At 37.0% G+C, this 16,337-nt stretch overlaps 3 long non-coding RNA genes and 1 pseudogene across 4 annotated transcripts; 2 read left to right on the plus strand and 2 right to left on the minus strand.

The window, feature by feature from the left end:
- The first annotated feature begins 3,657 nt into the window (after window positions 1–3,657).
- Window positions 3,658–5,486, plus strand: LOC136253644 (probable 4-coumarate--CoA ligase 1; annotated as a pseudogene).
- Window positions 5,487–8,427: 2,941 nt separating this feature from the next.
- LOC136254203 (uncharacterized) lies at window positions 8,428–9,574 on the minus strand. Of its 2 annotated transcripts, none has more exons than XR_010700359.1 (6): window positions 9,368–9,574; window positions 9,220–9,321; window positions 8,970–9,169; window positions 8,795–8,917; window positions 8,665–8,738; window positions 8,428–8,609 (listed from the first exon to the last, which is right to left on the minus strand). It is a non-coding gene; the product is annotated as an uncharacterized lncRNA (long non-coding RNA). The 2 variants fall into 2 exon arrangements; XR_010700360.1 differs by having other exon boundaries at window positions 8,970–9,172.
- A 1,687-nt stretch (window positions 9,575–11,261) lies between these two features.
- Window positions 11,262–12,607, plus strand: LOC136254579 (uncharacterized). The gene is made up of 3 exons (XR_010700562.1): window positions 11,262–11,466; window positions 11,522–11,920; window positions 12,429–12,607. It is a non-coding gene; the product is annotated as an uncharacterized lncRNA (long non-coding RNA).
- LOC136253052 (uncharacterized) lies at window positions 11,265–11,915 on the minus strand. Its single transcript, XR_010699924.1, has 3 exons — window positions 11,695–11,915; window positions 11,540–11,656; window positions 11,265–11,431 (listed from the first exon to the last, which is right to left on the minus strand). It is a non-coding gene; the product is annotated as an uncharacterized lncRNA (long non-coding RNA).
- Window positions 12,608–16,337: the final 3,730 nt, after the last annotated feature.

Here is a 16,337-nt window from a genome sequence, read left to right on the forward strand (position 1 = left end):
GCTCTGTGGGAAGGATTTGGATACTCCAAAAGTCACCGTTGTGATAATACAGCATATGCAGCCATGGTTCATCCATTGAATAATGATATAAGAAGTGAAATATGGAAATACCATAATTGATTACTTGGAGCTCAGCATTCTAAGGCAGTGAAATTTACTAATAGTGGACTGCTGCTAGGCATGTGCCTCAAAGCCCTTTGGTAAATGCTGAAAGAATGAATGACACACAAAATGAAAGATTCTATAAGATTATGTGAAACCTAACTGAGTATAAGAAGCAAAAAGTCACAAACTCAAGAAGTGTGTCAACCAATGTCCAGAGATTGGGTGATATCTCATTCTCTGGCTCTTTTTTGCAAGCCTGTTAAAGCCCTCTTGGTCAAGATAAATGTCGTTTTCACTCAAGTAAATTGTATTTGTATGTAAATCAGTCTGTGCCTGGCAGAAAAGCTACACCACTGTATTCATCTGCTAAGTTTGAAGCATTATGTGTAACTGGTCTGGTCCAGTAGCTTCATAGAGTGATAGTGTAGTGCTATAGGGTGTGTGAAAATAAAAGAAGAGTATGCAACAGTACTGTGCATGTAAAACTGAAGATTTTTTGATCTCATTCAAAGTTAGTTTTGTGGCTCAAAAGCCATTGCTTGATGTAATATAATGAATAATGATAATAAGCCTCCCTCTCTCACCAAATTTTCAAAAATCTCAGACGGGAAACTACATTCTCATTTGGAGTGGCCTAAAAGAAACTTCACTTTCCAAAATTGTTATTTACTCTAGGAACAAAGAGTCTATTGATGTTACAACTGGCTTGACCTATGGTATCTTTTGAATATCAGAAGATAGGAAGGTGAATAGACTTGAAAATCTGTACATCCTGTATGGAACCTGCGATGCTCCATTAGTGTAAAAGAAAACTTGGAATGATACAACAGTGGTAGTCAATTTTCATAGTGCACTCTTTCAAGCATCGTAGTTAACATAGCAGTAGTGGGGCACCACATAGCATCACAGTACGTAGTCAAGCAATGGTAGAGACAAAAGCTGAATAATATAAACAAAGTATTGTTAGCCAATGCTCCATAACGGAAGGTTGATTAGCTTAAACTCCATGTAGAATACCTGTAATAGGATCTGGGAACATAGCGGGGATCAATATCTATACCCTGTACCTACCTATAAGGAATTGGACACCAGTAGCAACAGTTGAGAAATGAATGAATATTATGTGACCAAATAATATTAAAAATTGTTGATCTATGCACACATCATTGAACTTTGCCAGTATTCACCTTGAATGGATAGCCACACCCTAATACACTACACATACACACCACAGACATGCCACTGAGTTGCTTTTGCTAGTGCATGGAGTTCTATAGATGTGTGCCAATCACTGGGAATGTTCTGGTACCTTTGGACTGCAACTGGCCAGCTGGAACACACAGCTAAAGGCATGAACACCCTTGGACAGTTGCTCAGATGATTTCTACTTGTATTTCTTTCACTTTGAGTGGTACCAGTGGTCTTTAGAGCCTGTTATTTAGGCAGGAGACTCTGCGTCAGCCATTTTTCTGTTGATATATCAATTGCCCACCCACCACCCATATGGTGGTGCATGTGCTTGTCTTACAAGTACCGTGGAGAAAAAAGTTGCTCAAAATCATTTTATCAATAATTATGTTACGTATCTTGTTGTGGATTAAAGACTATGGTTGGCAGCATTCACGGTAAAAATTTCCAACTTCTTGATTTTGACATTCCCAAGCTATACTCACTTAAAATTGAATATTCCACAATCTATTGATGTGTGCAGATCAACAGTTTTCCAAATTAGGTCACATATAATGTTTAAAGTGCACTTATGTTGTCGCAGTGACAATAATTATGTTCAGCTTCATAGCTAATAGCTTCTTTCTTTTTTAGTTCCACACATGTAATGCCTGCAATCACTTTTATGTTGATGCCTTCTTTAGTGTTGTTCCTGTGGTCATTATTAGTGGTTGAGTAATGTACGACAAGAAATTTTGACAAAAGGAAATTAAAGTTGACAAACCCTCACTCATCAGCTTTGATGAATTTGTTGGCGAAATCAGGAAATCAGATCTACACACTTACTTTTAAAGGTGCTTAAAGAATTGAAAGTTGAAAATTTTAGCTTATCTGCTAAATTCATCAGTTTTTCCTTTGTCAAAATTCCTGTCATATGGTGGTCATTTTGGTATAATCTAAGCAAGCTGGGTGTAGTTTTCAAATACCCAGTGACTACCAAGGAATGGCTAGCTACTTCAATTCCTTTTGTACTTTATATGTGGCTCCAAAGCCAGCCGTAAGCCAGCTTTGGGATTACATTTCTCCTTAATAACTGCACTGTACCATGCAATAGACTGAAATTGGACTGCAATTACATTTAATTACAGATTTGCTAGCTCTTTCAATACTCCAATAGAATTCACATCTCGAATTCCATTAGTGTAATGTAATTTATGAAATTACTATTAAACGTGAACTTTTATTTATAAAGTGAACTGAACAGCCATGACAGTAGTGCTTCAGTGGTTAAGGGTATAAGTGTTAGGAACAGAGGTCTCTACTTGGAGCCATAATTAAGCAATGTCTTTTCTGCACTTATTTTACCCTCAGCATCTCTTCCACTACATAATTATAAAGTATACATTTTCCCCACAATCCTAAATGTGTTCAGGTTTTGTTTCATACTACCAAATTCTCGATCTAATGCCTATCTACACACCAAATTTCAAGTTATTCTCATAACCTATAGCTTGACTGAAAAATTGTCTATTTCATGCAAATAATCACTATGAATATTAATTTTATCGGATTAGCATTACACTGGGTGGGTGCATTCACCTTCATACACTCTCTGTGTGCACCAAATTTTAAATGAAGGGTTTTCATGTCTTTATAATGATTTTTGAAAAGGAGAATTTTTAGTTTAAACTCACATGAAATTTAAACTTTGACTTGGAAATGGCTCAAGCAAATTTGGAGTGTGGCCTGCCCTACCAGACAGATGGAAGTGGTGTGCTTTTGGAAAAGGGGACCATGCATGGAGCTACGCATGTGCTAGCAACATGTTTTCTTTCTTCCTGTCAATATACCCACAGCGTGGCGCTCTACTTTGTGTTCTGGTGATTATTGGACAGCATAGCACCAGCCAGAAGTTCTCAATAGAGCAAATAATTGAGTTTTTGACTACTACTTCACGATCATTTTTGCTTTAATTTGTTGCTGCATCATATATAATTAAACGTCTAGAGGTGAAACTAATTTTGAATATTATATAGTAGCTTGCATGGTCAATTCAATAACGTCAGTAAGAATTTGAATACAAACCAACTAAAGCTTTTAGCAGTAAGTGCAGTATATTTTGGTGTTTGTGACTGAATTTTACAAAGTTGTACTTATAGTTAAGTGTATATATTTCGGTTATTCTTCTAGCAAAAGTATATGGAGTATTACCTTGGAATTTGAGTACAGAATTACAAACAGCAAAATAACATAGAATTTTTCTAATTAAACTATTCAAATCGTAAATTTAACATTTGTTTCAGAAGACACTGTTGCAGATTAGTTGCACATATTTGTGTGAATAAGCTGAATGTTACATTTGCTTAGCATGATGATACCTAGTATTAGCCGCAGAACTAGAGCTTTGACTAAGCTGCAAGCTACTGCCAGAGAACACTCTAATGCTATCATTGATAATAATTACATAGTGAGATCTCCACATGCAGCAATGCCAATTCCTGAGACTAACTTTTTCAGTCATGTATTCCAGCACTTTCCCAAGTATGGCAAGAAGACTACTCTAATAGATGGTGTTACAGGAAGGGAATACTCATACAATGAAGTACAGGAGTCAGTGGTTAATATGGCATCTGGTCAAGTGAGGAGTGGTATGCAGAAGAAAGATGTGTTAGCACTAGTTTCCCCCAACAGCATGGAATTCTGTACAACATTCTTCTCTACACTTTCCATGGGAGGGATTGTGAGTACTTGTAATCCAAACTACACCTCAGAAGAGTTAGCCTACCAGTTTAAGAATTCAAACTCAAGTACGTAGCCACCATACCATCCTTGTTACCAACAATACAAGAAGCAGCCAGTAAGGCAGTTTGTGTAGAGAAGATGATAGTACTGGGTGATGATGGAGGTGTGGGAGAAGGGAAGAATATGATATCCTACCAGAGTTTAGTGAATGACAGCGGATCAAGATTTGCAAGTGACACAAAACTGGACCCAAAGAAAGACACTGCAATAATCCCATACTCCAGTGGTACTACTGGATATCCTAAAGGAGTAGTGATGAGTCATTACAATGTTACGGCCTGTCTTGTTCAACTAGAACACAGCAGTTTGCTTACAGAATATTACCTTAAAGGAAAGATTCTGTCTCTCACTCTCCTATTCCATATAGCTGGTATGCTGGCAAATATGATATGTGGCTTAAAACTTGGTTCAACAATAGTCACCTTACCAAGATTTGAGCCAGAAAGTTTTTTACAGACAGTATCACACTACAAAACTACCTACAGTAATTTGGTCCCTCCACTGATTGTACTTTCAGCTAGCCACCTGATAGATTGATAAATATGATATATCTAGTTTGAAGCACATATCCTATGGCTCAGCTCCTGCTGGTTTCAAAATAGCGGCTGCAGTCAAAGACAGGCTAAATTTGGAACATTTACAACACGGTTATGGGATGACTGAAATGGGATACACACACTTAACTGCACAAGATGTGTTCAAACCAGAATCTGTAGCGATGACTTTTGCACACAATATGTGCAAGATAGTGGACAATGAAACAGGGACAGCTCTTAGTCCCGGCAATCCAGGAGAGTTGGTTGTACAGGGTCCACAGGTGCTTATAGTTTAGAAGCATGCTATTATTATTTAGTAAAGGTCTGCACAGTATGTAATAAATGTGTATAATTAGATAATGAGGGGATATCTTAATAATCCTGAAGCAACTAAAGCCACTATTAAAGATGGATGGCTCCACACTGGTGACTTTGGTTAGTTCTGCACACATAATTATTTAGCTATTATAAAGGACACAGGTTATTATGATGAGAATGGTTACTTCTACATAACTGATCATGACAGACTGAAGGAGTTGATCAAGGTGAAAGGTTTCCAAGTAGCTCCAGCAGAACTGGAGGCTCTTCTCCTCCAGCATCCACATATCTCTGATGTGGCAGTTATGGGTAAGAAGATCACATGATCCAGACGATGTCAGTAGTGTTACTATACAAGGTGTTGATGATCAGAGATCTGGTGAGCTTCCCCGAGCATTTGTGGTGAGGAGCAGTGATGAGCTGAATGAAGAAGAAGTGGAGGATTTTGTGAAGGGAGAAGCAGTAGAACACATACAGTTAAAAGGAGGAGTAAAGTTTATCAAAGAAATACCAAAATCACTAAGTGGAAAGATATTACGAAGAATGCTGAAGAACTAGAATATTATAATTATGTGACCGAATTTGGAAAATCACCCATATGGGCACATTTGACACCTAAAATATTTAATGATCAAATCAGAAACTTTATAGTGCAAATCTACTTGTTGATGGTTTTAAGCCATTCTCAATACCTTAAAGTACAAGAAAAGTCTTGAAATATTTTCAAAACCGTGCCCTGCTCTAATTAGCAACCCACTTAACATGAAAATTCTAATTATTTCATGCACGCCCATATGGGTGATTTTCCAAAATTCAGTCCATCATAAATAATTTCCCTGCCACTAACCAATTTTATTCTTTTGTTTGTGATTCAATATTTATCATTATGTAACCGTAGCGATTTAGAAATTGTAAGAAAACAATCATGCAACCAGAAAGTGGCAAAAAGATCAGCAGTGGGACATAAGGGGTATATATGTGCTCTCACTTCTTTAGGTAGTTCAACAAAGGTCAAATTTATGTACCCTATTATAGCTATTGTTGATTGTAACTTTGTTTCTATGCTATAAAATCTGTAACTACATACTGAACCTATTACAGCTTATTATGTGCTACTCTACAGCTGTCTGTCAAACTTAAGGCTATTCTAATAAACCAATTTTTCCACTACTACAAGTGCATTAAGCCAATGTACATGCAGTTAATAGGTCTATGAGCTATTAATGTATCTATACAGCATACACACAATTATATGTTAAGTAGAAGACTTTTGTAATAGGGCATGGAGAAAAAGCTTGAAATACCAAACATCAATAAAGAATGTAGCTGCATGCTCTTGCTATAAAGATATATATACCTCAGTATTGTAGAAGATCTTTTGAAACACAATAATGATTTGCTTGTCCTTGATAATAAGGACATCATTGCAAGCAGATCATCATGCAGCAGTAGGTTTAATCCAAATTGAAATACTGGCCAAACACATTTCATACACATTATACACCTATATGATTGCAGTGACTAGCTATTTGAATCTATTTGAACTGGTAATAATGTTCTGGTCTCGCATTCATTTTCTGAAAATGTGAAATAATAAGAAGGAAATAAAAAGGCTCTCACTGATTTATGAAATTGCCAAATTTTATAAATAAACAAAAGAAGAATGCACTGTTGAAAGAGTGAAGCCAGTAGATACATAATACCATCCATTGATGGTGGTAAGCATCCAAGTACCTTATTAACGAGGTTTTTGATGGTGTACATGTGTATACAATTGCAGATGGTGAAAAGTGTAACTTTACCAAATATGTCTACAGTATGCGGTCTGTAACAATCGGAACTGGCATGTTACCTGTCAGCTCAGTTAACATGGGCTTAAAATAAAGTGTAGGCTCTCCCAGCTTTCCATACAATTATTACATGTATTACATGTACAGTTTTAGCTTTGTTAGACATGGTATAAAGCATGAATCAGTGAATCACTGAGAATGCATGTAGCCATGCACTTCCAGGACTCACAAAGCATAATTATACTAATGATATAGTCTACTATATAACACATAGAACAAGGCATACCAGGGGCAGTGACCTTAAATTTATACAGCCATGCATGCAGACACAGCTATTGACGCATACAAGTACAGCTTCTTTCCTACATCAATTCGATTATGGAACAATCTATCTATAGAAACTATAAATTGTAACAATTTAGATACTTTTAAGGAACATTTAAATAGCACTAGATTGTAACTTAGCCTAAATTATTACACCTATTGTAACATACTCACTTATGTGAGTTCTACAATTATTACCTATAATAATAATTGTTCCACCAAGCTACAGGAGGATGTTATACACATTTGTCAAAGGTTTGTCACACTGTGCCAGCTGAGGACCTGTTAATGTACAGACAATGCCAGACATTTTAGGAGAAATGCAATGAAAGCATATGTAAGAAATCATAACTTGGCAGTGGGCCAGTGGCGGATCTAGATAGGTTTCTGGGGTTTCGACAGAAACCCCCTTTTTAAATTTAGCTCATGCAGTGGAAGTCTAATACATAAACATTGTTGACAATTTGTCATATCAAACAACTATATACCAGTGTATTTCAGTAGCATGCATGCAGCTGCACTTAACTAACACAATATATAGCTATTAAACCCTCAGCAACGCTTCACTTTTCATCTCCCACTGCATTAAAAACGATCGAGATGCTCTAATAGAGCAGTCAAATAACTACTCTAATAGAGCAATCACCATCTTTGCCCTATAGTTAGCTACAGTATTTACAGTTTAAAGCATTGGATTTATTGTAATTGCTAACTAAAAGTAGTCCAAAATCCCATCTCAGAGCTTCTAAAATCTCAAAATTTTCTGAAAAATGTCACCAGATGCCTTATTCAGCTAAACCAACTTTCAGAAACCCCCTCTTAAAAATCCTAGATCCACCACTGCTTGGATGTGTTACAACTGAGATAGTTTACAGATAAGAACAACTTATTAGGGAGACCATGTATGGGAACAATCACTATTAGCAGATCTTGAATGGCCTAAAATAAAAGCTGACCATACAATTGCAAGTCATGCTATACTTTGAACTGTTTTTATGCAAATGGAAGAACTGAAGAAGGGTTTGTGTAGAGAACTCCAGGCCCAATTGCAAGATGGCTACACTTAAATTAAGCATAGCGCTGATGTGTATAGCTAGGAGAGACAAATGTTGACAATAATATTATACATATGCAATGTAATTGTGTGTCACAGCATTTCAGCTAGCCTGATACGCGGCGCGTATATACGTATCAAGCCTCGTCTTTTTTAACGAGACGAGATAGATACGCGAACGTCTATATCCTTCGTCTAACGGCGTATCTGTCGTAATGGTACCACTCCTTTAGACGAAGGCTCGTATCGTGCTCCGTCTGTATAGTCGTGTAGTGCTAATAGATTATTCATCGATCGCCAAATAAGGTTACAACGATTATTACTCATAGAGGTCAACTGATGGTACAATGCTATACACTATTAAAACATTCTTTAAATGTTAAATAAGTTCAATCTTTCCTTCATCGCGGACTCGCGAAGGTGGCTGCATGCTGTTGTCCACAGCAAGAGTAGCTATACGTGCATCAAAATAATTATTATGGCTTGTTCAGCTAGGCATCCCTTACTCATTGCCTGCAATGGTTGAGGAGCAGTTAAATACAACAGCAATTTAATGATCTTTTATTACCTAAGCCTAGAGTTGAGCTCAATCCTTAGTTGCTAATTTTTACTGTTGCAGATAGCATAGTGTAATAGTTTCACCTGCAAAATTATGTATGTCAAATCATACAAAATATGTGCATTATCTTCATGCATACCGTCTTGTCCATTATTCATGTATTGTGCTATACGTATATTAGGCAATGGACTAGTGTGCAGTTGCTGACAGAGAGCATAGAAGAAATGGAGCACAATACGTAACATGTTATAGAAGGATGACCCTGTGAAAATGAACTTCATCACAACTGAGACATGATCTGGATCAAACTTTACCTGATGGATTTCTTTAGATGGACTGCATGCCCTTACCACCACCCCAGTACTGGCTAGAATTACCAGTTACTGAACTAAATCACTTGAGGGTGCCACATTTAAGGCGACTCTTGGAGTAGGCCAGTTCAACATTAGATATTATCAGATGACAAATTGATGACTGATAACACCATAAGCTCATCACAGGTAGTTATTTACACCTGCTTTATCATATGAAAAACAACATATAACACTCCAAATTTGTGCATACCTAATCAAGATTTTCAGCAAACACAAATTTCCTTGAAGATGATCATAGTTCTATCAATGCTGCATAGGCACCATTTTAAGTGTAGTAGTATACAGTGGTCCACTGGTGAAACCAACATAGAACATACAGTGTAACATTCCAGATTTACCTGTAGGAAGCCATTCAAGATTGCGGTCAACTGTTTACTTCTTCCGCTTTGTCATTACTGGATGCCATTGTAAAGCCTCCTTCACTGGGAAAGAAATATTTCAACTTATAAATGTACGTATGTCTATATATTTAATATATGATAATTGATCCACGCTGTCACATGCCAATACACGGCAGTTGTAACTTGTTCTCTCATCCGGCATCACATTCAGTAAGAAGTCTTTTACAACGGAATCTAGCAAAGTGTCCTGCAACAGTTAAATGCTACTGCTATAATACATTTGTTCGCCCCATTCTAGAATATGCCAGTACAGTGTGGTCCCCATACCATGAACATAACATCTATAAATTAGAAATGGTACAGAGAAGAGCAGCAAGGTTTGTGATGAATAACTATAATAGAACAGCTAGTGTGACAGAAATGTTGAACAGTTTACAATGGCAGACACTGGAGAAGCGAAGAAATAATTTGAGAGCCTCACTAATGTATAAAATAATTAATGACATGGTAGATATTAATGTGCACCAACAGTTTAGACCAAGCAACACCACAACTAGAGGTCACCATCAAAGATTTCTGCAGTTGCCAACAAGGGTAGATGCTTATATGAACTCCTTCTTTCCTTTTACAATAAAATTATGGAACCAACTAGATGATCATATTAGGCCACACCAAGTCAAACCTTAGTTTCTGGTCACCCGCCCGCATGGAAAACTGGAACCCCAGTTTATGAGGACTATTATTAATATTACAGGCGCTTAAGTGTACGTGACCAAGGACAGTGATTTTTAAACACTGCAAAAGATCGAGATACTCTAATAGAGCAGTCACACTACCCTTAACTTTAATACTAGAATAGACAGATACTACTATAACGTTTTTGACTTGTCCTTGATTAGCTATATAGCTATTAGTAATGCTTCTGTTGCCAGTAAGTAACTTCAGTACAGTATGTATGTAGCATTGATCACTAGCCTAATGATCAGATATACCATAGCTTAAACTTTCCTAACAATTCAGATGTGGTCCTCTAATGATTAATCTAGTAACTCTTCTAGTGGATCTAAACTTGGACTTCCTTATCACTGATCACTGATATACTGACTAGAAATCCGGTAACATTTGGTGAGCTCAAACTTCAACTTTTCCATGATTAAATAATTGCAAGTATGGTCCTAAAGTAACAAGTGCATGGCATCCCTTAGTTAAAACATTAACTTAGCTTTCCCACATGATCACTGAAAAACACTAGCCTGGAGCACTCAACAACTCAACTCAAAACTTTGACAGCTACTTTACTGAAGGTTTACTGTATAGAAGGCTGGAAACACATGCATATATAGTTGACTAAGACTTCACATTTGAAAGAGTTTCTGATGTGTTAATATAGTTTTGGATTATTATTAGCTAGCTAATAAATAATAATTTCCTGACATAGCTAATGAAACATTTCATTTGTAAAGCAAAAGTAGCTACATGAGCAGACCTTTCCTTAGTGTTAGCTACACATTGTTGTGCTCAGCAGTGTAGCTAGCCATCAACAATTTTCCTGGTGCATTTTGCAGAAGCATAATTAACTACTTATGCTATAAGAATGTTGGTTAAGCTTGGTTGTAAACTCAAGGGTAAATTGAGCAAAATTAATAACATTACAGTATTACTGGTGTATATGTAAGAGTCTATGATAGTCCTGAAGTCCTGATCATCCGCCCGCCCGCATCCTTTTGTTGGCTAGGGAGTGACCAGAAACTAAGGTATGACTTGGAGTGGCCTTATCCAAGCTCCATCTCTTGATTTATTTAACAATTATATATTCACCAGAGACTGCCGTGTAGTATCTTGTACATATATATCGTTCCCCGAAGCTACACAACTACTGTTGCGATATCTCATGACACACACCGTTTGTACTGGATACCTAGAACTCACATTCATTGCTAGACTTTCAAAATCTTCCGCTGTTATCTAGTGATCACGTGCGTTTAATATAAAATCCGGGCGTATCCGCTGGTGGCCAAATCTTCAACAGCCGGGAGAACAGGCTACGTGGCGGGAATGAAACTGTAAATGGAGGAAGGTACTCGCGAGACTAGAAGGTAACTTGACTTTGCTGTTATGTTGTTGATTACTGTACTACACATACTAACGCAGGTTTGTTAGCATCCTTACCGGAGTGTCGTGTGAGGAGATATTCCAGCTCCACACAAAAACAAGTAGTGGTCTGGCTATGCGAGACTAGCCGTGATAGGGATGCGGTCCTCTAGTTTCAGTAGGAGAGAAGCATCACTATTAAATGAAAACAGAAGAACAATTGCTAGACTCACCTTCCTATTCAAGATTGTCAGGGACTTACTAGCAATACCTGATCATTGCTTACCGTCACCAACTCCAGTGTCCTCCACCCGTGCTCAACATCCTCTCAAGCTAACTCAATTGCAAACAAGAGTTGATGTGTACAAATACTCCTTCCTCCCTCGAACAATTATTCAATGGAACTCCCTTCAAATTCCTAACATCAACACAATAGATTTTGAAACATTTAAGAATGCTGTAAGTAATATAATATGTAGGGCATTGTCTTTAATTAAGAACACGTGATTCGCATACGTGATTTTCAAAAGTATTTCAGTTGAAGAAAAATGCAGTCGGTCGGGCCCGCGCAACATAAGGTATGGCCTAATAAAATTGTATTATGCATGAGTCTCGTGTGACCACAGTCAGATCATATACAAAGATAATCTATGTGGGCACAGAAAGATGTATGTATATGTATACAAGTATAAACGAGCCAAAATTACAAAAAAGAGCACAGTTTGTTAGGCTTTCTGTTGACCATTTACTACAGTTCTGAGCCATGAAAATCTTTTGCCATCATACATGTACAAGCTGCATTGTTGAGGGTCTGCCTGATTGGATGATATGTGCTGGGTTGTACAAAGTCAAAACATTTGATATTCTGTGGGAAGGTATAGTAATTTCAATTTCATAATTGTTGAAAATCCACAGACGGTCAATTCTGCAAATAATCGAAGATATTCAGTCTTGTCTTGTTTTCTAGATCTAGCAGATGATGGATAGTGGCCTGAAGTACCTCACTATAGCTCATAAACTATATGGAGGTCAGCATACCAAGGATAGATCAAACAATTTTGAAATCAGAAATTAATTATGGTAAGTATATCTCTGTTACCACATTTATTTTCACATGTGCTCTAAGGACAGAATGAGACCCTTTAATGCTAGTATAATCAAATTGAATTCCATCATTGCAAGGTACATTATATAACTTCAGGCTAGTGTTGTTTCAATTATCTATAAGGACCTTGTTACTGTAATGCTCTGTGATATACCAGGGTGGTGCTATCCATAACCACAGCTGAATCACTAGCAAACATATCATGTACATAGGAATGTCAACCATAGTTAAAGAGTACTTTTATTGAGATTTTCTGGTACGAGCAAGATTCATGCACAGGTCTGCAACTTCTATGATATTGAAAGTGTTTCCTTTGTCATAGCACTCTGACCTGTTTATTAACCTAAACTATATTCACCTCTCATCTGTTGATAAAATGATAATCTTTTATTGCCATATATAGAACTGCCATAGCATATGAAAACCTTCATGTATTTTGTTTATTGATCTTGTTTATTAGCAAGTAGCAATATAATAATTATGCTGACTCATATTCTTTTAATCACCATAACCACATTTTGCTTATCATTTTCATAAGTAATTGCTGTACAGTTTAAACAAGTGACTCGACGTCTGGCATCAATCTTATGCTCAGCGTGATCTTCTGTAAATTATAAAGACATTTTAATGTTTGTGAAACTATGTGTGTCTTATATACATTTTTGTCCCCACAGATCATAGTTTATTGAAGAATTAGGTAGTGATTGATGTACTTTGAGGTATGTACATTCTACACTGTGTTTTTATTGGTTTAAAGTTTGTATACCTTCTTCAATTGATATCTGACATACTCTGAAATTGCTTACTAAGGGTAGTTGCTAGAACGGGTTTGGACCATTGCTGTCTTTGAACCTATGAATGGCTATATGCTTAGTAAGAAATACAGCTACCATAATGATGGTAACTTATCACCACATTTGTAGTAAAATACAGGTGGTATACAAAGACTTTAGATAAAATTATGCAAGTAGTATCAATCTGGTATATAACTACATACACAGTATTACTACACTCTCTCTTTCTCCACAGATCATCCTTAGTAGGTTTTAGATGTTTCATGGGTACACTTTTAATAAGGTATGTTCTACCATGTTTTTTTATCAGTCTAAAGTTTTTGTATAGCTTATACTTTCTTATACCATAGCTACTTCCAAATTGCTTACTAAGCGTAGTTGCTAGAACGGGTTTGGACCATTTGTCTTTGAACCTGTGAATGGCTATATGCTTAGTAAGTAATATTCTCAACTACAGCTACCACAATGATGGTAACTTATCACCACATTTTGTAGTAAAATACAGGTGGTATACAAAGACTTTAGATAAAATTATGCAAGTAGTATCAATCTGGTATATAACTACTTACACAGTATTACTACACTCTCTCTTTCTCCACAGATCATCCTTAGTAGGTTTTAGATGTTTCTATGGGTGCACTTTTAATAAGGTATGTTCTACCATGTTTTATCAGTCTAAAGTTTTTGTATAGCTTATACTTTCTTATACCGTAGCTACTTCCAAATTGCTTACTAAGCGTAGTTGCTAGAACGGGTTTGGACCATTTGTCTTTGAACCTGTGAATGGCTATATGCTTAGTAAGTAATATTCTCAACTACAGCTACCACAATGATGGTAACTTATCACCACATTTGTAGTAAAATACAGGTGGTATACAAAGACTTTAGATAAAATTATACAAGTAGTATCAATATGGTATATAACTACTTACACAGTATTACTACACTCTCTCTTTCTCCACAGATCATCCTTAGTAGGTTTTAGATGTTTCTATGGGGTGCACTTTTAGTAAGGTATGTTCTACCCCATGTTTTATCAGTCTAAAGTTTTTGTATAGCTTATACTTTCTTATACCGTAGCTACTTCCAAATTGCTTACTAAGCGTAGTTGCTAGAACGGGTTTGGACCATTGCTGTCTTTGAACCTGTGAATGGCTATATGCTTAGTAAGTAATATTCTAAAACTACAGCTATCATAATGATGGCAACTTATCACCACATTTTGTAGTAAAATACAGGTGGTATACAAAGACTTTAGATATAATTATGCAACTAGTATCAAGCTGGTATATAACTACATACACAGTATTGCTACACTCTCTCTTTCTCCACAGATCATCCTTAGTAGGTTTTAGATGTTTCTATGGGGTGCACTTTTAATAAGGTATGTTCTACCAAGTTTAATATTTTATACCACTTAGCTACATTATTTTTAATACCATGCACACGCGTACAAAGAGCATAGTTGTTAGAACAGATTTTCTTTGACCTGTCAGTACACTTGGTAACACGACAAGATTTCAACTGCATATTCCTTTATATATAAGGCCATGAATGGCTGATAAAAATCTTTGCTGCTCTCGATGTTATTACGCACATGGCATTAATTTTGTACATAAAAAATATATAGCATGCACTGATTTGTTATTGCTAAACACGTGCATTATGTTACTACATTTTTCTTCCTTTGCAGATCAAGTTGTTTGGAGATGTTTGGACGGATAAACCATATCTGTGATGTTTCTTCTTGTGTTAGCTATTTCGCCTTTTTTTTGCAGCTTTTAGGCTTTCTTAAGTACAGTGCTTGATTGTCCATTTAAAATCCTCAGTAACCTATTCGGTGGGGCTGAACGAGGCTTATTGTGCCAATGCCATATACTTGTCATATTTCATCGATCGGGAAATATTTCAGCACTCAAGGACGCTGTTTTTACCATTGGGCTCACGTGCACGTTACCAACCTCCTCTGTCGTTGCAGGGATGTCAGTGGAGTTTTTAAGATACGATGAAGCTTACCATCAACATCATAATTAACAATTATTGTCCTTCACAGTGTATGGTATGGTATGTAGAAGCTTAGGCTTGGCGTCAAGCATAATACTGAGGTAGAGTGTTATGCCAGCATATAATCGGTGGATAGCTACGTCAAACTATGGAGTCTTGAAAATAAGTCGACACTCCTTAATAGAGCGTAGGGTACGTATCAGCGTTGAAACCGGGTCACATTTTGTCCGGGTCTGACCCCCTTTACAAATTATCCGGGTTAGATCTCACGTGCGAAGAAAATTAATTAGTTGGGACGATGCGGAAGTGTATAAATTCGTCATAGTCAAGCCCAGCTTCTTTCGTGAGCCACGCCCACTTATTGGATGACTGCAGCCATACATACGTTAAGCCACGCCTATTTATCGGTGGTATTGAGTCTGTAGGTGTGCACAAATCTGTATGCTGAGCCACGCCGACTAATCGTCATAAAAGACATGGTCTGGCCTTGCATCAGGCCAGCTTTTCATGACAGACATTGGGAATGCGTTGTAATCATGGTCTGTTAGGTATGCTGAAGTCACACCCACTTGCAGGAAACGTGTCTTGAGGACACGGGTGTGGCTTATTTTCTGTAAACTTACGTAGAACCACGCCAGATAATACCTGCTTAGTAGTATAATTATAGCTACTCTCGTATACATATGTAACGGACTAGTCGAGTACTCGAAGTGTAGCCCTCAATCCAGGTCTGCGGGTCAACAGTAGTAACCCGGTTTAAACGCTGGTAAACTGTTGTTCAGTCTTGAATTAGCTATTGCTGAAAACGTGCAGTTTGTGCTAGCTATGAACGTGAAAAGTGATGCTGCCGCAGGCCTGTTTATGCATTGTAGACTGGCATGATCAGCTTTGCCAAAAGGTATCATCAGCTTTGCCAAAAGGTATCCGTACATATAACGGATTGTTATACATTAATTAGCTATAGTTTGTATAG

The sequence above is a fragment of the Dysidea avara genome, chromosome 4 (assembly GCF_963678975.1).
Source record: "Dysidea avara chromosome 4, odDysAvar1.4, whole genome shotgun sequence".
Taxonomy (NCBI): domain Eukaryota; kingdom Metazoa; phylum Porifera; class Demospongiae; order Dictyoceratida; family Dysideidae; genus Dysidea; species Dysidea avara.